At 42.2% G+C, this 25,681-nt stretch overlaps 1 long non-coding RNA gene across 2 annotated transcripts in view; it reads right to left on the bottom strand.

The window, feature by feature from the left end:
- Window positions 1-24,874, bottom strand: part of LOC141750245 (uncharacterized) — a 215,827-nt gene extending 190,953 nt beyond the window's left edge. For both annotated transcript variants that reach the window (XR_012589616.1, XR_012589615.1), the window contains exon 1: window positions 24,704-24,874. This is a non-coding gene — a long non-coding RNA (uncharacterized LOC141750245). The remainder of the gene's footprint in view (window positions 1-24,703) is intronic.
- Window positions 24,875-25,681: the final 807 nt, after the last annotated feature.

The raw sequence follows: 25,681 nt of genomic DNA on the forward strand, positions 1-25,681 counted from the left end.
GCCAATTTAAAAAGGATGACATGAGATCACAGAAATCAGCTCAGCTGGGCAGCCCCTCTTAACACACACACACACTCACCAGAAGGCAAAATATTCTCTGTAGCGAGAAGAGAGATCTGCCACGGTCAAGCTTTGTTCTCGCTCAGCCACTGCAAGCACAGAGCAGCCATTCCGCTCCCACCTCATCTGGACAGAAGAGCCTCTGCGCAACCCAGATGTTTTGCCTCCTTTCTTCTTATCAATGGTTTCATGTCAGCTGGAGGCTTCTCTTATAGGGCAAAGCTTAAACGCAGTAGTCAACTACACTGACCAACAACCCACTGCCCCCAACGCCGTATTCCAAGTCAAGAACATTTTTCAAGCCCTGGTAAATCCATAGGCCCAAGCGTTATGATGAAATAACCCATTAAGAGTCCCAGGAACAGGGTACAGTAATTGAAAAAGGCACTTACTTTGCAGAAATTAGATTTACGAGCTGCATCGTCAGATGGGCTATCCACACCTTCTGCTTTGGTGGTCTGCAGGGCTGTGTCCCACTGAGGCATTTGCAGAGGCAGCCGGAGAGCCACCGCACCCGATCTGCTCCTGTGAGCCGAGAGGGCTGCAGAGGCTGTGGCTACACCTGATTTAGGGAACTGGGGGCAGATTGTGTTTGTAAACTGAAGGGAACCAATCTGCGCCCGCTTAAAAACATATTTTTTGATCTATAGTCCACAAACCGTAATGAGACTTAGAACAACTCATCTGCCACACATCTCTCGGTATAGCTTATTTAACCATGAAATACAAGAAATAAGCCATCTGAATTCACATATTTAAAAAATGCGGAACGGTTTGGCCCTCAGCTCGTTTGATGCGTGTCTTTAGCGGCAGACCTTTTCCGTCCCATTCATTTTAAATTTAGACCATGCATGTTAACCTGGTTTGATACCTTTGAAATAATAATAATAATAAAAAAAAAAGTACGTCCGTCTTTCTCTGTCTCACATGCAAAAACATTCATTATTTTTGGTTCCCTTTGGGCCAGATCCATAGATCTTCAAATCAACAGGAGCTTTTCATTTATGTCCACGAGCCTTGGATCAAGCCTTTAATTATAACTGCATTGCCCCTTTAAGATGCAGGACCCTCTCATTTCCCCTGCAGGTTTCTGCCAGCAACTCTAGGATCCGACACAAGGCTCTCTTAACACCTGATTAAATATTAATCCAGAGGTGGGGGCCTCGCTCTTTTATGATCCTTTCCCTAGAAGCTCCTATTAGTAAATCACAGTCCAGCAGAAGAGGAAATGTGGCCATTCCATTATCCTCAGTTCACGAAGGGGCATTAATTCTTAATAAACTGGCCTGATTATAATAATACTCAAAGGATGCAAAATAAGGGATAGACAGGTTTACATCTATGTCTAAGATTAAACACATGTACGGTGCAGGGAGACGAGGTGGGGAGGGAAGGGCTGAGAGAGGAGGGAGGGATGGAAACTGCAGCTTGAGTTCTCAGCACAAGAGACTGCAGCCACAGTAAGCCGGTAAGTTTTTCTATGCCTCATTCACAACTAGTTTGTATCTAAAAGAAAAAAAAATAATAAAATAAAATCAAGCTTTTCCTTTTTCGTTTAGAGCAGTGCAACCCTTCCCCCAAGAAATGGTTACATCATACACAACATTTCAGACTTCAAAGCAAGCAGTTTTCAAAGATTTGAGATAAAACCCTGTATTTTCGTCCCAAAATGCTGGGTAACACATACATGACCGTGTTAACATATAAGGACCCTCAAGTCCAAGTTCAAAAAGAGAGAGAGACTACTTCAATAGTGCTACAGTAGTATTCCTGCCCTTTTGCTGGTTTACAGGCAGCGATACCGCGCAAGGAACATGCTGCAGGCCACACGCTATTTTATTCTTGCTGTCAGCCTGGGCTGCTGCGATAGCAACCTCTTTTAACTGTAATTTCCCATGGCTGCAAGCAACGCTGGAAGGTCTTTGGGGCAAACCATTGCCAGCAAGTTATGACATCGGAATCACTGCAACCTCTTCTGAAGTCTTGCAAAAACCTATCTAATATACCAAGCAACGTGCATTTGTTTTAACTGTGCCACATCCCACAAGTCCTTTTCGCATCCCTGCCAAATTCACCGACACAACTCGCAAGACTCCACAAACACCTTTGTAACACGCTGCTGAAATACAGCGGTCATACCAACACTTATCAGCTAGTTCCCGTGGACCGTGGCTTAAAAGGACTCGTAGAAGAGCAGCCCAGAGCACACTGTGGGCTGTCATTGCCAGCAAGAGGATTAGCATAGCTCAGCTGCCTCCACCCCCCTGCTGCCTTCCTACTACCGACATTTCTTCTAAGAAAGGAAACTAGACAACTCATCTGCTCTGCTCTGGCAGTGCGACACCACTGCATGGCATTATGTAGCTGGTAAAAGAGAAAACTAGGTAAAGAGTGTGGCTTTATAACTCTGCCCGTAATACAGGCACGCCTGCGCGCATGGAAAGAGGTAACGTGAATTCAAGCTTCCCCCACGCATCGCCAGACCCCAGCCAGTCCTCCTCTCATGGTGGCCTTCCCTCCAAATTATTTCAATATGTGACAAGTTGGGACTTGAGCATGGTCTCATGCTTAGAAAAATGATATATAGGCACGGCCATCAATGAGAGCAGCCTTCAGATGTTATCATAGCAGAGAGCCACTCCTCTGACATGAGTGGTAGTGATGGTCCTTGCTGATTAGAGCAGTTAAAACTTTATAGCACACCACAGAGAAAGGCTGTTACAGCCTCCAAGGATGAACACGCAACTTCTCACATGCAATTTCCACATTCAGCTTCTCCCAAGAGCATTATTATCTTTTTACTGTAGTGACCAAACCATGCAATTCCTCAAATCCTTTCCAAATGTTAATGAAATTGAATAAACCATCATACACTTCAGGGAATTGTACAGAAATAGCAAGCATTTAAGAGGAAGCAAACAGTGGCAAACCTCTCTGGAATCAACTCTTCAAATCTGGGAAAGGCAGGATCCACTTTTTACAAGGGGAAAGCCTCAGGCTGTTTTAAATTTTGAAAGTAGTTTTGATAGGTATGTAAGACAGATCAAATATAATGCAAAGGTATTTAAACCATTTGATGCCTAGTCATTATCTAGTTATGTCAGACCTAAATTCAGAGTTTAAGCCAGAGGATTTCAACGTTTCCACTGAAGCTTAAGCAACATCCCTGGCTTGACTTTAATTACCCTGACACACAGAGTCTAATAGAAATAGAGCCTACTGGTCACCAAAGGCGCTAAAGTGAGAAACTTAAAAAGTTACAGGATAAACATCAAGTACATTTCTTAATATCAAGGAATCTGGAATGCTAAAAATGCACATGAAAATTTGCATGATTTCATTTCAAAATGACAATGTTAAATATCTTGTGATTTTAATTTTTTCTATCGTTTGTATTTGCAGCTGGAATATGTATGTATAGGATCATTTCCTATTCTTGTTGGGTTACCTGTTGGCTAGAAATAGATAATATACTACTATTTACATCAAAGCTGAAATGAAGGAACCAAGGAAATAGCCGGAACAAGATTATACTTGATATATAAATGATGAACTTAATTTCACGACCATTTGAGCAGTGGTACTACCCACACTTCCACTGGTCGGTTTTCGGGACGTTCAGTTCACAGCAGAGTTCAGACATTTCAGGGCTTCAGCCTGCGACGGGGTGGCGACAGCAGCCCGACCGTAACGGCTCTACTGCAGCCCTTTGGAGATCGATGCCAAAGGTGTTGCCTCCCCATACTTTGGCTGAGCTAGGTTTAAACCAGCTACCCATGCTGCTATCGCATTTTCCAGTGCTGCACAAACTTATCCATCTGCTTTCCCAAGGGAAGCTACACAGCCAAAATACACAAAATGCATAGAGCAGAATATCCATGGATCTTGAACAATCAGCAAGAAAAAAAAAAAATAACGTGGAAATTATTTTCTAATTCTTTATTTCTTCCACAGACTGGGGCTAGTCACTATCTGTAACTCTCGCTGACCAAAATGATAAAGTTTTGAGGTTATACGAGACTCGCTGCTTGGCAGCACAGAAAAAGATGCCATGAGCTTCCTGAACAGGGCCTGAATCCCGAAGTCACCACAATCTAGTTTTGAAGGCATCTGCTCATTCATTTCGCTGGACTCTGGAACAGAGCCAGTGAAAGCAATAGGGAGGTCTCCGCAACTCCAGTATGGTACAAACCCACCCCGCTCTTAGCGGAGGAAAAAGCAATTTGACGATGCGCGTTGTCCTGTTCTGTGCAGTTTTGCTTAACTGAAGTGGTCCCTTTGAAAAGTCACAACTATTACACCATTGCAGCAAGACGACTGTAGCTGTCTTCAACACAGCTGGTCCGGAGGATTAAAATACAGGCTACTGCTGTTCTGCAATGAGCTTTCCTACTCGTTATCTCAGAGTCTATTCAAGGTCTCATAAATAGCATTGGAAGGATTCCACTGAAATTGCAAATATGAGTAAACACAGATTTCACTCCACCCCAAAAAGATAATTGTTCCGTTATCAGTGCCCCACACTTAGAGAGCGGGAAACCTATGTAATACACAAAACCTGGGATCTGTGGAGAACTGGTGCCCTCTTTTGTTGTCAGTTTCACCCAGTAACTAATTAGGATTTCATTTTATTGCCGTACCTGCAATATATGTTTTATTTCCCCATATGCTACACTTCAAATAACAATAATTAACTCCTGAGTTGGTTTTACATTGCAGGATGAGGAAAATTGCTGAACATTAGAGATAAAACAACCCTAAAAATATTTGTAAATCGGCTTCCAAGATTTTGAAACCATTAAGATATGGTTTCGAACTGCAACTCACCAAGCAGGGGCAAAGCCTTCACCACTGCCAAGGGCTTTGTCCAAAACCCAACAGAATCCACAGGAACCTTCGCCTGCACTCCAAAGGGGCTGAATCAGGACATCGGACATTTCACTGAGGAATGGCCACTGGTGTCCGTTTAAAAGGCGGTGCTAGGCGACACGTACCGACAATACCTGACCTCTGGAAGGAAGAAAAAGCACACACGTAGCTGAGATGCTCCTTATGTTGCGCACCTGCCTGCGAACTCACCCAAGTTCTCAAGCTAAGCCCTGAACAACTTCCAACACAGTTCATATAAGCAGCAAGTAATTGAATTATTTGCTACTGGTTATATGTATTGTGAACCCAATTCAACTTCCAACCGAAGTATTTTTTTATAATCAGTATCAATACGATTGTCTGTTATGTCCTTAGTGAGGGCTCAGGCGTTCACTCTGCCTTGTTATGGAAAAGGCAAAAACTACGTGATTAATTTAAAGCTGCACCTTTTGCTATACTTCGGTGGTCGTAAAATATTCAGACACATAGACCGAAGAACTAAAGGATTACAAAATATTACAAATTTGTGCTTTCCCATAGCCCGAAGGATGTTCTCAATAGACTTTTCAACAAGTGATTTTGGAAAAAAGACAATTATCTTATAACAAAGTCACTAAAAATAAAGAAACTCACATTAAAAAAGGCAGCCACGCTAACCGTACATCTCTGTTCACCAAAAGTCAACAGAGTTTAAAGAAAGTTTGACAGGTTCTACTCAGATTTCTTCTGCCAACACAGTTTGGTACCAATTCCTGTTTTAAAATCTCGTCCCAAAGAGATCAGGGCTGCAATAAGGAACAATACGGGGTAAGATGGCAACAAATTAGCAAATCACAAAGCCTGCAACTTCTCAGGGAACAAAGGAGGGCAACAATTTCAAAAGGGATCAAAGCCGAGTCTTTAGATACTTCATATCCAGGCTTTGGATCATATTTTTCAAAGCACTTTGAGCAACACAGCGACACCGGACGGCACCAGAGGACCGCTCTTCACCTTGGGCCAGCAAAACAGAACAGAGGTCCTGCCTGTTTCTGAGGATGACAGATCCCTTCAAGTTTTCTGGGAGGATAACGACAACTAAATTTCACCCCTCAGATAATTTCTAATCCACATAGTTTTAAACAGTTCTGTCTTCTCTCTCTGTCTTGTTTATAAAATATCGCTACGTGATTCTGACTAACTCACTCCAAAGATGAGTCCATTTGGCATTACAATTCACACATATAAATAACAAACATACACTTTCTTGTGAAATAAGGAAGCTTAGGCAAAGAAACCACAATTTTTTTCAGGTCAATATTTCAACAGTATGTTTTGTTTAAATTAATGGAATAGGAGAGCAATAATGTTTGAAAAAAGAGAGATAATTAAGAAAACACGACACATTGCTAGAGATGAAGGTACCAGGATTTGCTGTTTTCTCATGGTTACTTGTACTAGACCTAAACACTAACTCAGGACACTCCTGGAAACACGATCCATCAAACCGTAAGGAAATCGTTTCAGCAACACGAAGAACATTTGCAACCCCACACCAATTTTCAAGTGCGTTTGTTTTCACCATTTAACTTCCTCTAGAGATTGCCTTCGCCTGTCATTTCAGCAGCTGAGTATGACTTATACGAATGCTCACATTAACCTCACACACTCCAGTAGCTATGAATCTGATCACATTTGCACAATTAAAACTGAAAAAATAACCACACACCAAAACTTTTCTCTATTTTGCAGTATGGCACAGTATTTGACAGACACGCGCAGTGTTTTTCACTGTCTGTAGAAGTCCCTTTTGAATCAAGAAGTCATTGAGATGTATGCAGACAAGCATCAAGTAATCCAAAGGCCTATGGCTGCTCTCAAGGGAGAGAACTGCATCAGAAAACTGACCTCAAAGCTATTTTTTGCACTGAAGATGATTTCAGATGATTTTGGAATTTGAATTTACATTTTCTTTTGGCTTACTGTCATTGCAGTTTTAAAAGACAATGTCAAGTACGACGACAGAAGCCAAAACTAAATAAAAACTGCAAATGTGAAAATTCAAGCTTTAGCTATACAAATATGACTTATGTAAATATATAGGCCTTTTCTTGGCCTTCTGTATGGGAGGCTACAGTGTATCACACTTGGCAGCTTGCAGAACGTTTAGTAAACACATCAAATAAATTACCAATGACCATGTTTTTGCTCAGTTCTTCCAGCCATATTTATACATCTTCATAGGCATGCTTTGTTCATCAACATTTCACTACTGAAAATAAGACAACATGCTTTAACAAAAGGAATGAGAAGAGTTAATGAAAGCCATAGCATTCTGTTTTTTCCTGATCACGTAGACAGTGACCAAAAATAGACCGAGAGCGTTAGCATCACTCGTGTCTTCTTGCTAATTGGCGTGTTTTAGATGCAGATGTTCTTCACTTCCAGAAGCTGGTATTTTTTTGAGGAGCATGAAATGTGCTGCTTTGGCATTTCAGAACCCAGTAAAACTTTGCTTTGATATAATGAAGGAAGTCTCAAATACCAGTAAGGAGTAGCATTTTTGTTTTCCATGATCTATTATTATGAGGATTTTAACTCTCCTAAACACCAGCGTGTGCGCTATCAGGCACTGGAAGAGACAATCGCAATTGAAATCTGTTTGCTAATAACAGACTAGCCATTGTAATTTGTAATACAAATAATCAATTCCAGAATGCCATTCCACTCCATGAACACTGGTGCTTTAAAAATCAATAGCCAAAAGTGTATTTGATCCAACACCCACACTATGCTTACACCACATCACATGGGACGACTGCGAAAGATTTGAAAAGACCAGGTTTGTTTTCACTAAGCACCTACATAACCAGACCCTCATCTAATCTCTCTGGAACGGTCATCTGCGTAGTTACAAGGCTTTTGGTATTTTCAATCAGAGTTGGCAGAAGAGTTTATAAGTCAGGTGTTTGAGCACACTATATACAAACACTACAAAATAAAATGGAAATCTGTGAACATTTTGTTCTAACAATAGACAAAATGAGAGCCAAATGAGCCACATTTTCATTCAATTCAGCTTTCACATCGACATGGATATTACAGACATCACCGCAATATAATAATGATGTAATAGAGAATTATACCCTTTCTTTTATGCTAGACATTTTATGAACTAACACATTTACCTTCACAGTTATGTCTGTCAGTAGTGTGCTCTTAAGTGATTTAAAACAGACCTTTAAAGTGTGGACACAACTACTGAAACTTGCAAATGAATGGGATTTGCACGTCTAGATAGGGTTTGCACTCGTAGGTCCGTAACTCAGAACACACAGGTACAAGGCAGACAAACATCCCATGGCGAGTGAGAATGACTGTGAATCATTTCCGAAGTCTGGCTCAGGTAAAAGACTGAGAAGTCACTTTCAGCTGCATCCCATAAGCCTAGATTAGTGTTTTTTCCATTCAAAGGGTAATGCTATTCTCAAGCGTGGACACTCTTACTAAAGCAAAAGTGGGAGAGGGCTTTTAAAATAGAAGTAATACAGCGGAAGTACTTCAGATTTGGTTAAATACAAACGAAAAACATTGGAAGAGCAATAAACAAACTAGTTAATGTTTGTTTAAAAAGCCAATACTAAGTAATATTCATTTTGAAGTTAATAGGAAGCATTAAGTGCAATTGCTACTGGCATCAGATCATTCAAAGAAACATACATACAGTTCATATAGAATATAAATACAGCTTCTAGTCTTAAAAATTGATATGGGGGAAGACTTTAATCATGTGGCTTGAAAGTACCCTCAGTACCTTCTGATTCCTAGGCTTTTAAACCCAAAGAGATAGTTGGATGCTTAGGTAACCAACTGCCTGCAGAAAACACTTAATATGCTTAATACAGCCACCAAATTAGACATGAAAATTATATCCAAATTGCATGAAGAGCTGTAATCCAGATTCAGATCTCCTCTTCGAAAATGCCAGCAAGGATTTCACTTTCCAAAGCATCTTTCAGTTCTCATTCAGTTCAATTGTAATCAGTTGTGCTCAGGACTTTGCAAAACAACACGATCGTGACCGAAAATGCTTTCAAAACTATGTCTTTTGTCGTACGTTTATTCTATATGTTGAATTATATGCCATAAAGTGGCTCTGTCAGGCATTCAGAGCACAGCTGTGATGAGCAAGAGCCCATGATTAATTCTGTCCTTGCTCTTCATAAACTATTTGCCTTGGCTAATTAGGAAAAAACACAATAGAAGTTACAAACATTTTCACCATTTCCAACTGGCCGTCAAAAACACAGGAGAAGCCAAGTTGCCTTTCACTAGCTGCAATGAATAATGTATAGAAAGATGAAGTCTCAAAGTTTACCCCCATTTTGTACTGCATTGTTCACTCCGCCTCCCCCCACACGTTTTCTTTTTCAGAAACTGTTTGAAACCCACTGCAGCACAGCTACGTGGACCTTTAAAAAACTACAGGAATCAGGTTTTTTACTGTTCTTCCTAAATTTCCAAGCTTTTTTTTTTTTTTTTACCCTCTCACAAGCATCAGCTCAACCTCCAAAATCCAGTTTTGCAGAATTCAGTGAATAACCAATAGAAGCAAATTGTCCCCAAACCAGCACGCTCTTAAACGCAAAACAAGCACGACACGCAAAGGCGTTGATGCCTTTAGAGGCACAAGCAATCACCAGAGTTCAATACAGGGGTAACTTCATCACTTTCGGAACAAACGCTGGTTTAGAGGAACCAGGAAAGCCCAGCAGCACTAAGGATACAGCGAACCCTGGCTGGAGGATAACATTCCCACTCCATGTTCCTGAAGCGCATTAGCCCACACAGGGGCTCTACGCTGCACTGCTGAACTCCAGTCACTTACTCTGGTATCCGATACCAGAGATAACGTGCATATCTTTTGCATTTGTGTACATCTTTATCACTAGCCATAGTGATAAAACTGGAATAAAGCAAACGTATTTTCAACAATCTTCTGCTATACAGTTTGACAGGTACTACCATACACTAAATCTGTCCATTCTAAGACATACTCAGCTTTTCATAAGTATTTTGCAATGTATTTAGAAACCTGATTCAAGCAAAATTTAAGCTACTAGACTAGCTCAGTGGCTGTGACCTCCCTTTCACTGCAGAGAGCTCGGGAGAAGCCCTTGGTGCTTCGGCACCACCATTTGAAGGTCCACCTGAGACCTGACAACCTCAGCAGCACTATTTGAACAACGTGCATGTAAAATGTCTTCGTCGCATTACAGATGGATTTTCAAAACCCCTTAAGTAGACCTACAGTTTAATTATCATTGCTTTAAATAAAACTAAACCACCCAATCCACCATGCTCCCTTAGCAAGGTGAAATTTAGGGCATTCTGGCTTTTTTTTTTTTTTTTTTTTTTTTTTTTACACTACAGATCATGGCTTGTGTTTATCTAGTTTTGGTACAGAGAGAAGCACATCCTGAGCATGTTTTTTGGTGCCACAAGACGACAAATAATCAGTCCTTATAAAACACTTCAGGCTGCACAACAGATTTGCAGCAAGAACTGACAGCGGCTACCCCTGGCTCCAAGTGCAGGAAACTGCCAATAAAACACTGGAATCACCCCAAATTGCTCTGAACAGGAGGGCCTTTCCCCTCCTTACACTTCTCAGCACCCAAAATCCGGCGTGTTCATGCTAGGAGTCCAAAAAACCCCAGGGAAACACCTCTGAACCTGCTGCTGAACTTACAGAGCCCTGGTCCTGGCAGTGCTGGAGGAACAAGAGCTGCTGCTGCCCAAAAGCTGGTGCTGCCCCACGAGCGCTGCTCAGCTGAGGCAGGCTGTCTCGGGGCGACACTCCTGACAACAAAGAAAATACAGCAAAAACAAATCTATCAGAGCTAAATCAAAATCCTTCCCCATTTAGAGGAAGATTTTTGGCTTCGAGTATTTATTGTTTGGGGTTTTTGGTTGGTTTTTTTTGGGGGGTTGTTCATTTGTTCTTTTTCTTTTTAAATCAAAAAAACAAGACATGATTTTTTGTTATTAGGCAGCCTGAACACGGAAATCTTTGTCCGCTATAGAGAGGAGCCCAAAACATTCCCAGAGTTTAAGAAGGTTGGTTGGACCCGAGGCATTTGTTCAGCTCCTCGAGGAAGTCGGGACAAGCTGCCAAGTCTGGATCCTGACCCGCGCTTTCAAAACAAACAAACAAAAGTGTTCAGGATGTTTCAAATAATGTGCATCCTTTGTTACGGGAGAACTTTCGCAAGCCTCATTTCACTTTCGCAGCTCGGGCAGCATCCGCGAAGGTTCAGCTGCTGTACTACGGGCAGAGCAGCAGCGCAGGTTTCTGCCCCTGAACCTCGAAGAGGCGCTTCCAAGCGGATGGTGGCAGGCATTTCGGGTTTCAGCTTGGTGGATTACACGTTCGGAGACTGTCACAGATTAGACAAACAGAGCATTTTGCAGCACTCGGTGGCTTTCTAGAGATAAACCCTGCAGTGAACCATTCGCTTCCACAAGAGAGTGGCAGCCATCTGCTGGCAGGTAGGAGGCAGGGAGGGCCATCGCGCAGGGCGTCCCCAACACCCAGTTTCACAAGAGGCATCTCACTGCCCAAGAGAAACCCGCTCCGCTTCATTACTTTCGCAAAATCCTTGAAACAGACACCAAGAGATAAATGCAACTAGGAAAACGCACACTTAAAAAGTAGGAAAAATATCATAAACCTTATCAAACAGTCCGGGAGAACGGGATCTGAAGTCACAAGTCATTTTCTGGAATTCGGAATCTTATCTAAAGAAAGATTGCCATTTCTTTAATCTACAGACGAAAAGGAGCCCGCTGTACATCTGAAAATCAGCTGCGTATTGATCCCGCTCCTGTTAATATTCATGAAGCTGTATCGTAAGACTGGAGATTTTAACACAGTGCCCCTGGACTCTAAATCAATTCCCATTGATTTCAATTGGCTTCTCCCATCCAAGCATCGACCTTACCCTTCCCTTGGAAACATGCTCTCAAGGTCCTTTGAAACACACTTGCCGTATAATGAACTCTGAAGGATTGCATGTGCTTATTGGTATGTTCTTTTTCTTCTCCACCCGTTGAGCTCTTGAGGGGGTGGATACCATTATCTGATTTGACGTGAACATTTAAAAATTTGAACCTACGCCCCACAGGGCTCCCATCAGTTTCTAGAAGCCAGAATAAACTCCTTCTCTTCATTTAGATTTGCCTGAAAAGTTCAAGGCTAATGCGGTCATCTAACAAAATTGCATTTCTTGACACCGCTTGCTTCCAGGAGAAATATATACTGAAACGTTTCTGGTTTCTGCTTGGCAGACTTGTAGGGACTACAGCTAAAACAGGTTTCCAGGAGCGGCAGATTCGCAGAGTAGAGGGTTGAAGGGTGAACTTAATTTGCTCCTCTCTCTTAAAATGCTGGGCCCTTGGGTCTGACCTTGCTCTCTGCTGAACTTTCTAGCACGTGACATTCAAGTCTTTTCAGAGTGAGTTATGAGGAGTTAAGGAAACTCAGCAAACAAGCAGGTATGTGCCAAAGCTGATGCCTACATGAGGAGCTCATACCTAGGTGTTCATTATTCCACTTAACAGACAAGCAGTAGTTAGCTATCGGTGCTTCCAGTTGCACCTCAAATGCAAAATGAAAGACGGCGCGTTTAAAAATTAGACCTTTTTCTATCAAAACATGTAGCTTTCTGAGCTTTTACTTGCCCCAGATGACAAAAAAAAAATAGCATTAATATTAGCAGTATTAACCGTACGTAAGTATTGGAAGGCCCAGTTAGCTGATGTCTGAACAACAGGCCCCTACGTGACCGCAGAGCCGTCCCTCGGCTTCATTTCTAATGAGAGTGATTGTCTATTATGACACCAGGCAACATCACAGCCAAAATGACAATATCCAGGACATTAAAAATTCAGTTGAATACGCGCAGGGTTGTCTTTCTGCGTTCAACCATCCTCCTTCCTCAGATACTTTATTTGCAGATTAATTAACTGTGCCCACATCTTAGCTGTTTGCACATACAGTATTTGAAAACGATGCATTTAGCAGCTATTAAAAATAAAAATTTTAGGTTCAAGATACTATTACTCTTTTAAAAACCTAAGTATACAGCTTTTGCCATATATGTTAAAGTCTAAATATCCAAGCTTAATCTAATATTGGTTTCTAGCTGCCCTCAAAAGGCTTTCATATGCAACTGATTGAGTTACACTTTGTCAGTTCCAATCAAACAACAGGATTTTACTTGCGTCTTTGAAAAAAAAAAATGAATCAATAATATATAGGTTTGTAGTGGGAGAGTCGCATCTGAGATTCTCCAAATGCCACAGCTCCAGACAGGGCTGTCATCCATACCAAACCAGCAAGACACCGTCACCATCATTCCAACATCATATCTACGATGAAGATGACCAGCATGGAAATTCAGAATAACCAACAGTAATCAGGGTTGTAAAAACAAATACATAAAGGGAAAACTAAACAACTTTTTTTTTTCTTCTACTTTTCATTCTCCTTTCAAGTCTTGATATTGTACACTAAGGAAATGACCCTTCCATGAAGGTTTGCTATCGGCCTCACTTTCTTTCTTTCTGTAGTGATACTCCTTTTACCGTTATGCAAAAACCCCATGTCCCTTGAGAAAAGGCACCTCAAACCAGGACCTGCTCTCTCTGTCTAAGATCACAAAGTGGAACAAAGAGCCACGCTGCGCCAAGGTAAAGGAATGGCAGATTTCAAAGAAGCGAGACCTGTATCTGAAGAGGACAACCTCCTCTGCAGCTCAGCTTCGTTTACCCGCCTCTTACCTCCACTAAGCTCCAGGGAGCGGCTGTGAATTTGGAGAAAAGATTTGGATCAGTCCTTAGCACATCAGTCTGCCCATTGCCCGGCACAAATTGGACAATACAATACAAGACGGAACCCCGACCTTCGGTGAGAACTTTGAGGACCGAGCCTGTTGGTGCTATAACCCTGGTAACCTGGACACAGACAGAGAATTAAGCTCTGTAATTACACATATCCCCTTGGCAGCTTCCTGAGATCCCAGTGCGAGATGCGACTTGCACGCTCTGCTCCATTTTACTTTTCCTTATTGAAGGGCGTGCTCCCATGTGCCTCCCACCCGCCCGCCGTTTTCCCTTTCTGCAAGCTCCTTCCTGTCTCCCAGCGGCTTCTCCTATCGCTTTCGCAATCAGAGAAGGCCGGACATCGCTTTGCTGAATGGGAGGAAGGCTCTGTAATTAACGGGATCCTTTGCTGTTTACATAAACACTTAAAATATACAGACAGCTGAAAGGTCAGCCTCAGCGGCGTAGGGCAAATTAAACTGAATATGAGGTGATCATCACAGAAAGACATTTAACTAATGAGGTGCTGCTCCTTTTCAAAATATTTGAGTTTTTCTTTTAATACCATTGCTGTTCTTAATTTTTTATTTATTTTTTTTTTTATAAAAGAGCTTTAAACGTATTCAAAAAACACACCTACAAGCAACACTTGAAACAATACAGCGTAGCTGGTTTCTGAGCAAGACTAAGCTAGGATAGGAGAGGGAAAAGTCAGAGTATTATTGGAACACTTTGAGTGAATTTCCATCAGTTATGAATTGTCTTGCTGTCATCTACAAACCCCTAAAGAATTTATTTTACTAACAGGATCATTTTCTGAAACAAGTTGTGCTTAGGGATATTGTGAAAATAAACTTGCAGTCTTTATTTATAGGTAGGTGAACTAAAAAATAATTGGAAAATTATACTAAAACAACAGAGACTCAGGAAAAGGGCATCTGGTATGCTTTGTTGTCAAGTTACCATAAGGCTGATTTCAAAATAGCCCAAATATTCATGAGAGTTTCTCAAAAAGCGTTGTTTCAGAATATTTACAAAAACAGAAATTTAATGGAGATTTATTCTGAATAAAATAATAAATTAGAGTTTAATTACCATTAACTGGAATCTGGAAAAACCATCTGTTCTTATTTATACACCAACCACAGTGAGCCACATTCATGTCATCCGTCCTCAGAGCAACACTGAAGCATATACTTAGCTTTAAGGACTTATTTAAGCACCACTCAAGACTACAGGGTATAAACACGTTAAATACTTTCTTCGAGTCAGGTCCTCATCAACTGATTGCGGACATTTATGATCCCAAGAGCTACACATTATTAACAGCGCACGGCCTGCACTTGGGTCTACAACAGAGTTCAGACTTGACCAACCTTAAGCTAAAAGGGCACGTGGCTGAAACTTGCCGAGTCAGAGCCTTACCAGAAAAGGGGATTAAAAACACAAATAAGAAACAATAACACACCAAAAAAAAACCCCATTCCTTGGAGATTAGTTAACATTAATAAAGGAAACCACTTAAACACTTGAGCCCCTCTTGTGCTGCCTTGCTCTGAACAGTTCAGTAGTCAAACCTACCAATGGTCCACGTCACAGAAGAGAGATCCCCAAGCTTCTTCACCTGAATGTTATGTAATATTTTAAAAGTTATTTTGAAATACTTCTAAAAAGCAAGGCGCCAGAAAACCTACATTTCACTGCGTTTGATACAGAGACACAAAGCAGCTGGACAGAATCTTGCCTACCTACACACTTAATATGTTATAATTAGAGATGAGGAGGCAGTGTGAACATCTAAGCTGGGTTTGTTGGAGGATATTGATTTGAGCTCAAGATAAAGCTCTAGGTATAGAGAATATTGGGATTTAGATGCTTGAAACCGCCAAATGAAAAATCTTTACATAGGGATTTCCCTCAAATCAGGTGTTCCAATGTCCCCCTTCAGATGGCATTTTAAAGAAAATAACATTTTGCAAAGTTAGGCTGTACTCAAAGTGGTACAAACCTTTACAGTTTTTATGCGAATCTTCAACGGCTTGATCTGCAGGTATAAGCACTGCAGGGTGTAAAGCCACCCTCACCCCCCCATTTTCTTCTGACATGAAACAGAAACGAACCTTTCTGTTGGAGAGTCCTCCATTGCTGCTTTCTCTGACCCAGGCGGGGAACGTAAAAGGAAGGTGGCTGCCTCTGACAGACGCTCATGGGTTTTGCATCTCTGCCACTGCGCCACGACGGATTTTAAATTTTGATAATCCCTTTTTAGCCCTTTCAGACTAAGGCCATAACATGCCACAGCTCAAACAAAACCGGGTCCTGTCGGCCCATGTTCGTACAAATAGCCCAAACCAAGATGATTTATTTACAACAGTTAATACAATTGGTAGTAACGACTTTATAGGCAACCTCTAAGTGCAGGCGAGATGAAAAATTTACTAAATTGGAGTATAAAAATTCATAAGAAAATGTACAGAATCAATATTTCATGGGACTTGCTTTACCTTGCCTTACACAAATCTACTCCAGAGCTCACATTAAAATTTAAACCAGCTTCGTGCGACAAGTTCAAATGCTGGGGCTGTTTCATATTAGTTTAACTTCGGAGGGTATTTTTTTGTTTTGTTTGTTTCATAAATTGGAAAAAAAGCACTTAGGGAGCCTCACAGTTTGAGTGCTTGTGTGCTGCTTTTTCTATTTTCCTCCTTTCTTTTAAGAATAAACTAATTGCTGACATAAACAGGGAGGACACCGCTTTAAAAAAAAATAAAACTTAAAATACCTTTGTATTCTCTTTAATACAGCATAGGAGATGAAACATCTTTGCATTCTCTTTAATACAGCCTACAGAGACACTGCTTAGAAATAATACCTGAAGAATAGTCTTAAGAGCCGCTAGTCTGGGGACAGAGCATGAGAAAAGGCACAAGGCAGTTTGTGTACCCACGCTCGTACAGGAACACAAAGCTGTAGGCATGACTGGGAGGGAGCTCAGTGCCTGGCACAGCTCCCATCACCCCGACAGCTCAGCACAACCCGGGGAAAACACTGAGTTCAGGTGCTGGAACAGTCTTGAAAAACCTAGCGCCAACCATGACACTTCATACTGCTGGAAAAGTGAGACTGCGGTTGCATGGGGTGCCGAATGATCACAGCGGGCGGGGGGGTGGTGTCTCTTCTAACTCTAGGGAACTGTGAAGAGTTAATTTATTCACCTTCACGTCACCAGAGGGACCAAAGTCCTGGGCTGGCCTTGGAAGAATAAAACACCTTTCACCGCCAAGACGCCCATTCACAGTAAGTCCGAAACACAACAGCAGCACGTTGCTGTCAAAATTGTTCAGCCCATGTTTTATTCCATGGGTCATTCACAGGCATGTGCAAGTCCTGTCCTTTGCATCAGCCCACCTGACCCCGTTTGCATGATTTTGAAGGTTTGTGCACCTCTTATCTTGACATAAACCAGTTTGTCCAGAACAACAAGCAAGGTTTCTTTCTCTTTGAAGACAACAGAAAGGAATGATTAAAAATCATCTCCTTGATGTTTGCATATGGTTCACAAATAATAGAAGGAAAGGATGAAGCCCAAATATAAAGAGGGAGGAAAAGAAAAATCACCTGCGAGTATTTTATTTGTGCCTGCATGCTCATATATATTCTGTTATGGTTCACTGCAAATAAAAAAAAGAAAATATCCGAAAAAACCAAACCCACAGATGTTTCTGGAGAACACCAAGTACACCTGGAAAAGGATATCTGTGCTACTGCACTCTCAAATCCCACAATACTGTTTTCATCAGTTTGAGCAAATGTTGGGCCAGATTTTCAGTTTAGCTGTGCAACTGCGTGCGAAAATGGGGTTAATTACATAGGCAACTAATGGGAAGAAACACAAGTATTTGCACAATTTAGGAGCAAAAATGAGTTTAAAAACTTATTCAAATATATGACCCTTAAGGGTAATCTCAACTTTTCCTTGTTGACATTATCCTACTGGACAAAAAAAGTCTGTATTCTGCTAGTTACTATGTTACTTAAACATCCAGTTAGTAAAAATAATTATTTCGTTGGCATAAACAAGCGTGCTAGGAAAATTTAATGTTCACTTTCTAAAGTTAACAGCAGACTTCAGCATGTTAGCAAAAACTGGTGATCATTTATTACTTATTATACTGTAATTCATTAAGGTTGTAAGAAATATTTAGATACTTAATTGGCATTTAACAAGATAGCTGTAGAGAGTAAATGAGACATTAAATCCTCTTCTAAAATGCCCATTAGGTTTGCTTTGGAAATTAATTGATCTAATTCACTTGCTGTAAACCACTGTGGTCTGTGCCAGTTTAGAACTTCAAGATATTAATGACAGGCAAACCCAAAGACGGTGGATGTCCTCACACCGAGTCAGACCAAAGGCTAATACGCCGGTCACCTATATTTACGATTCTAGGGAACAGGCCGATAGGAAGCGTTTATCTTAAATGGCTGCTATTCATCCCCTGGATCTCCGTCACGGCCACAACTCTCCTGGGCATCATCCCCACCATACGAAGGGCTCTCCACCGGCTGCCGAGAGCCAGGCTCAGCTCTACAGCTGCCACTTACAGTTTTACTTACTTTACACTTACCAGCCCCACTTACAGTTTTAAGTTCTATTAAAGCCTCATCTCAGCCTGCAACCCAACCAAAACCTGTACACTTTGAGGATTTCCACTTTTAGAAGGCCCCACTTGGCCTTTGGATGTCCTCAAATTTTTCCAAATGCATTTTTTCATAAAAGCTTATATTTTTGGAGTCCGTTTCCTCTTCATTCTCTTAGATAAAACCATTGTCCCTCAAATGACTTCCTACTTGCTGCTAACTGCTGCTTCTCACCAGTCTAAAGCAGTGTGATAAACCCCCAGGAGAGTCCTAACTCTTCTACTGAAGCCTCCGTTAGTATTTCACATCTGCACATAGGGACAGTCGTATCAATCACAACAGTATGTGGGAGCCATATTCCTTAATTGTTAATAAAGTGCCTCGAGGTCCATCAGCTTCTGCCTAAAAGACATTAAATACTTTTTACATTTTCAGTGACTATTTCTAGGCAATTTATTGCTCATTTTTAGGAATAAAACACCCTCAGTGTTTATCCACTATTAAATACCTATCTTGATCCCTTATAAACTCTTGAGCACATTTTGATTAATTCCCGGGACACGGGGGCTCTAATGCTCTCATCACACCACCAGCACTACAAGATTTGCACACAATTTACATTTGGGTTCAAAAGGCTACTTTCAAACTGAGACCTATGAATATCACGAGAGAAAACCCAAAAATCTTTGCTGCAGATCTAGAAATATGTTTAAAAGAGAGATTAGCTATTTAAGGCCAGAATATAATTTTTTTTTCATGGCTCTAGAAACACTTGCATGCCTTGGAAATAAAGCTAAATTCTCCGAGCCAGCCAATTACCTCGCGGTGGTGTTATTACATACATCAAGTCACGCCTACGATGCACAACGTTGCTAAGAATACGGCCACCCAGTAACACAGCGACAGGCAGTTTCTAACCAACATAACTATGCCAAGGATGCAATCATAACAGCAAAATCCAGTTTTGGATGGATAGTTCTTTAAGGTTTCTTACTGCAATAGGAGACACTGGAATACAAGGCCAGGAAGGACAAAATTCCGCTGGCTTTGCTAGAGGAAGTTTGCCAATCCATTTACCAGTAGACCAACAGTGACAAAACCTTTGAGAGCTGACAAGGCCACAGGTACGTACTTCTGTCAAGGACTGTTTACAATTTATGAAGGTCAGCTCTTCCTCTGGTGTAAATAAATCTTGCTCCACCGACTGCAGCAGAGACCCACCAGTTTACACCAGTGGAGGAACTGGCTCCAGGAGTCCCATTGCTGCCACTACGGTAGCGGCAATCAGCACACGAATTCAAACACAGCCAACTGCTCTCCCGTCACTATCAGGGCAATTGTCTGTCTTTCATGTGTTTTTTTTTTTTTTTTCCTCCAGGGAAACATCAAGGACCTACTGTTGAATTTTTTAGGTGGCTCATTAGTATCCAAGAGCACCGAAGTAGCAGCAAGTGCCTGCTATGAAGGATATCTCCAGTCAGGGGGAAAAGCACCAGGCAGCAAGCACCAAGCCTAGCAAGAAGATGCTCGGGACCTCGCAACATAACGTCTGAAAAACATTATGCAGTCTGTAACTTCCACGAAGCACTCCACAGTGGTTATTTTCATAGCAAATATATTTTTTTAAAAAATACCATACACACACACACACACCCAAGAAAAAACACTGAAAGCCAACAGAATTAATTGTATCCCCTCCCCCAGTTTTGAAATTACCATTTGTGATAGAAAACTTGCATTTAGCTGAGCCTGGCAGCTTTTTCCATCCGCCAAGTCATGTGTGTGCCCCTCTTTTCAAATGGCATGCCCTTTGCCTCCCAGGGCATTTGAGGGTTAATCTTGTCATCTCAAGATCTTTCTAAGATGCCAGCCAAGCTCATCATCAATTTGACATGGATGTCTTTGGGGGAATCCGGGCTGCTCTTCCTGGGAGCACTGTCCATTTGACAGACAGGAGACGGCGCCGCAGCAGCGCCATCAGAATCCTCAGCTACGTCTGCTGTTGAAATCTCCAAATTAAACATTTAGAGCTGCAATTAAATCTAAAAGAAAGCAGCAAATGTGTTTACAGAACTTCATAGCTAATTTATAAACTTTTTTTACTCAAGTTCCCATTTTGTTTAACTACTTTAATTTGTAGAAGGAGCGCATCTCTGATTGTGCAGAGCGACGGATCAGAATTTGCCCAGGGACAGGTAGTGAAAAATGCAAAAGGCTGAGCTGACATCACGGGGGTAATTTTTGACATGTATCTAGTTTTAAACAGCTGCTCAGAAAATTAGGGGCATGTATTTTTTAAAAGTTTGTCACTGTGTGTGTCTGTCACAAGTGTGCTCTTCCACAAGTGCTTATCCTTTCTTGTAAGAAGAAATTCAGATTGAAAAGGAACGTTCACAGAGAACAGACAGGTATGTCGGGATATTTCCTACTTCACACAGATAAAATGCTACAGTCATACCCCTCTCTGCACTCAGGTTTTGACTTTTTTTTTTTCCATGCTGGATATACAGGAAATACTTTTCAGTTCAGGTGGCAAATAAATCCTCACCAGACGCCTATGCACATGGCTGGGTTTTCAGAGATACTAAAAATAAGCATCCACAACAGTTTTTCCAGCAAATGTTCTACCTTTGCTGGAGCCAGTGAAGTTCAGGGCTGAACACAACCCAGCGTGAGTTTTGCCGAAAATAAGTGGCTTCAGTTCACTGTGGTTCATGGAAAGTCTGTTTTATTTTATCTAAGCTTGCAACCCTTGAATTTCAGAGTCTGAAAGAACTTGAGACAAAAACTAGCAACCAAGTCGTGTCGAGCCCATGCACAGCCTGTGGTTTGCAACATCGGTTGACATAAAATTTTAGTGCGGGTTTTCCACCGAAAACTAGACTGAGGTTTGACTTCATGCACACAAAAAGAGCTCGAGAACTATCCAGGCTTTGGGGTTGCAGAACAGAAGCCTCCGTGCTCGCTGGCACACACACACACTTCCAAAACAATGTTATTTGCAATACAGACTCTGATTCCAAGAAGTATCAGCAGGATTATCAGAGAATTCAGAATGCGCGGGAACACCAACTACATCAGGAAGAGATTTGCAGCAGGACTAAGCTATGATGAACGCAAACCCCTTCAGCCAAAAAAAAAAAAAAAAAAAAAAAAACATTCCTGCAGTGGTTTTGTGTTCTTTTTTTCTTTTTGGCCTTAAACTACACAGCATCATTTGAGTCACCTTGACTCTCTAAAGTTGCCCCATGTGAACAAGTCCCAGGTAGGCAGTTTTGGGCTGCTGCCCATTTCAGCCAACACCTGCCAGCTCAGCTCCAGCTGGGCACCACAGCCCACGAGGAGGCACAGCCAGCGGCAACCAGGAATGGGCACAGACCAGGAATCACGGAGAAAATGAAAAGCTTTGCTTTTCTTTGTCGGGCAGAGCCAGTGAGACATTGCCATACATTTTTTACGTTTGCCTGTATTTCAGAAAGCTGCCCCTGGTGTCCAGCCATTTCGCAGTTCACTGTTTGCTCCCTCCACAGCCTGGCTGTTGAAATTTCTTTTTCAGGACCTTGTGGATTCGGAGTCTCTCCTGGCAACTCTGCAAGCTCAGGCTGACAAGAAAACTGAAGTATTTTCCCAGCAGCTCTTATCAGGAAACAATGTGTCAAACAAGATGAAACTAGCTCTCCATTCTTGGAAGATTTACTACAATTCCCCCTATGCTCACAGAAGCAATGTTAACACTAACCAGCTACACAACCATGGAGTGGAAATACGGGCTTCTCTCCCAAGGAACAAGTCTGATAAATGCCGTCTGTGGTAAGCCTGTGGGTTCCTCCATCCTACCATTTGCACTCCGATAAACATCTCCACAGGGGTCTGTACACTGTGTTCTTTCAAACGGAGATCTGCCTGGGGACGAGGCACGACTAGAGCTTCCCCTGAAGAGCATCCCTGTCTCGCACCTCTCCATGCCCTCGCTCCCAACCTGCGGCGCCGCGTTCTCTTAGGCGGACCAGAGGCTGACGGGAGAGGTCAGGATATTCATGTCGGGAATAGCCGAGGTGGGCGGGATAAAGGGGTGGCAGCTCCGTAAGTGACTGTGGAAGCAGAGGGGAGGGAGGGAAGACAGTTGGTTTTCTGGGACCCTGGAAAATCACTAGCACAAAGGGAGGTAAATGGAAAAAATATGTAGATGCTCACCTGGCACCAAGTCTATTACACTATTTATGATCGGTGTTCTTCCTGATTAGAAGCAGGGATGGGAGCGATTATTGACTCCTTTAAAAATAGATGTTCATTCCTAAATAAATAAAATAAATGCAAGTGTTTTCTGTGCTATGAAACAGCTTTGGGCTTGTTTTTTTTAATTCCATTTTTATCAGTACAGCCCAGGGGAAAATGAAGACTAGGGGTTAAATGAAGGCTGATAAACAAAGCAGAAACACCTCATCTTGTATGCATCTTTGTTCCGAAACCTTCTGAGATTTGTTTTTTTGCTTGAATGCTGGGGTCTTTTTGAATCCAAGATCCCTTGTTTACGCCAGCCAGAACAACCCTAAATCACGATCACCCTCATTATGCCATTTGATAAGGCCTAAAATACAGAATTAGGACAGTTTAGGATCCTGAGTCTCCAGAGCAAATTAACTAATGCTATAAATTAAGAACTCCACTCATGCCAGCAACTACATCTTCCAAAGCAAGCAGCAAAACACAGCCCCCTAAATATTTTGCTAAGTGCTTGTCTGTACTAGACGGTGGGGTTGAAGGAATTATGGGTTGATAACACTGGAATTTATTAGGGCCTGGATGGTTTCTGGATGTGTTAGGAAGCCAGCAAGCAGAGCACGCAGCTGGCTGGGAGCGTTGGCCACCGCACGAGAGGCAGCAACATGGAACCCAACAAACACATACTCGCATGCGATTCCCAGGGTAAGAAATGACCTGTTGCCACGTTTATGTGCACTGCCAGGGCTCCTGTAGCACACAGGCAGCGTAAAAGGACATCAGCATCTTTGAGAATATGGCCCAGATTTTTAAGCCTAAAGAAGCGAGGGCAGAGTCGGGCCCAAGGTGCTGCTTGCAGACTCCTTGCTCTCTTCCCACTAAACCTAGCACCTTCCCCCACAGTGTCAGCCTTCTTCCAAACACAGCTGACAGCTTCTTCCACAGTTTGTAAAATGACACCTGCTGAAACTTAAGCTATTAGTGCAGATAATAGAGCCATCACATGGAGAGCGTTCCTGTTTTCTATGTTGTCAGAGTAATTTGTTTTGCTGGTCGGGGTAAGTTCTAGCAGGCATAAATATTTATGTCTGCATGGATGTCAAAGACTTTAATTAGGAAGTACACCTAGAACTGGGCTGGCTTTAATTGAATCTTTGAGCTAGCTAGACATTTCCAAGACTTCAATTGTTTGTCATACGCATATATTGGACTGGATCTCCACTGGGATAAGATTTCTTTAGGAAAAAAAAATACCTAATTTTCATTATTTGAGGTATTCTACTAAATGTAATAGCTGCTAACACACCAGGAGTAGCTACCTGCAGCTAGAAGAATACACAAAGTAACTGGAGGAGCAGTAACAAACCAAAAAGATGGATAGTGAGATTCCCTACGTCGCCCTCCTTACAGGCCCTACTTCCGAGCCCAGCCGCACTGCCCACAGCGCAACGCGGCACGGCCCAGCCAGGTCAACAAGCCAGTTCAGCTACCAGAAACGTCACAGCACTCCACAAGAGCTAATTTTATTGACAAAGAGCTAAATTAGTGCAGGTGTGCTGCACTGCAGAGGCTTCCAGTACTATATTAAAGCTAGTCTGGATATTACTGCCAGCGGCTCCCAATTTATTTCGCTTGGGTACTGCTGTAAGGAATAGTGAGTGTCAAGAGCAAAATAAATACCAGCAGCACCCAGTTGCTGGGCCCTCATGCTTTTTCCTATCTCCAGTAAGGGACTTCATACTCTTCACATCACTGCCCCTCTTTCTGCCGTTTTCCCCACCCTCCTAAATTAGCGTTTCATCCCATGTCCTTCCTTACGACCCTTCTTGAAACCAGAGCCATCAAGTCCATCACGCACACACAGCACAGCCCGTTTCACAAACCCCGGGCCATACCTCATCCTGCCCCGCAAGAACAAGTCCTGGCAAGCTGAGGTGGCTTTAAGCACCACCACGCGTGGTTCAAAAAGAGAGACCGGAGGCAGGAGATGCCACTTCAACACAGCAGCAAACTGCAGCCCCATGACTGCCTGCAGAGAAGTTCTTACCTTGGAGCAGTTATAAAAAGCCGAGTCTCTAGATGCCAAGAGCTGCTGCTGTATCACTGCCAGATGCTTCCCCGAGCACTGGAGGCATAGGTACCCAAGCATCACAACTGCTCAAAAACATTTTTTAAACACAGAAGACGTCTAAGAACAAAAAGCTGGTCCCCTCAGCTATGGAAGAGACAGCACCAAACTTCCACTCTGAACTAGGCGGGGAGGAGATATAAACCCCAGCCCCCGTGTAGCAGGTGAGTGCACTAATCACTTCATTACCAGCTCAGGCTTCACTTGGCCCAACTCTTTTTACACACAGGTGCAGATCTCACAGACTGGCACTGACTAACGAGCACTTTTCACAGAAACTGGGTGTTGCATCATCCCTCGATGGCAGCAGCTTTTTTACTTGCACAGATTTTAAGATCATAAAAAGTCATTACAACGCTCCAGTCAGGTTCCTTGCTGGGAGCGCTGTGGATTGCTGGGCTGTGGTTTCAAAACACAAAGAGCCTCAGAGGAGCTCAATTCAATTTCCAGGTTAGCCACAGACTTTTTACATGTTTGTAGGCAAGTTCTATTCCATCTCTCTGCCTCAGTTTCTCATTCTTCCCACAGGAGATACTGGGAGGGTAAATTCACCGCTGCCAGCAAAACATGGACGGGATGTTATTCAGGTACTTGAAGACCCCACTCAAATCATGACCCTACTCCACTTTAAAAAACAAAGAGTAAGATGTAAGTAAAGCCTCTACAAAGCTGCACAGTGTGAGCCCTGTGTGTAATAAAACAACAGTAATTCTCAAAATGGCTACCCATCTCTGCAGATGACAGATTTTAGGATTTAGAAGCATTATATATCAAAAATAAGATCCCTTCTCTAAAGTCCAACCCCGAAAGGCTGAGAGCATACAGCTCAGCTGGGGATTTCGCAAGGGCCAAGAAGTTAGAAAATTAATTCATTTTGTGTTCGGGACACCTAATCTT

The sequence above is a fragment of the Larus michahellis genome, chromosome 12 (assembly GCF_964199755.1).
Source record: "Larus michahellis chromosome 12, bLarMic1.1, whole genome shotgun sequence".
Lineage (NCBI taxonomy): Eukaryota > Metazoa > Chordata > Aves > Charadriiformes > Laridae > Larus > Larus michahellis.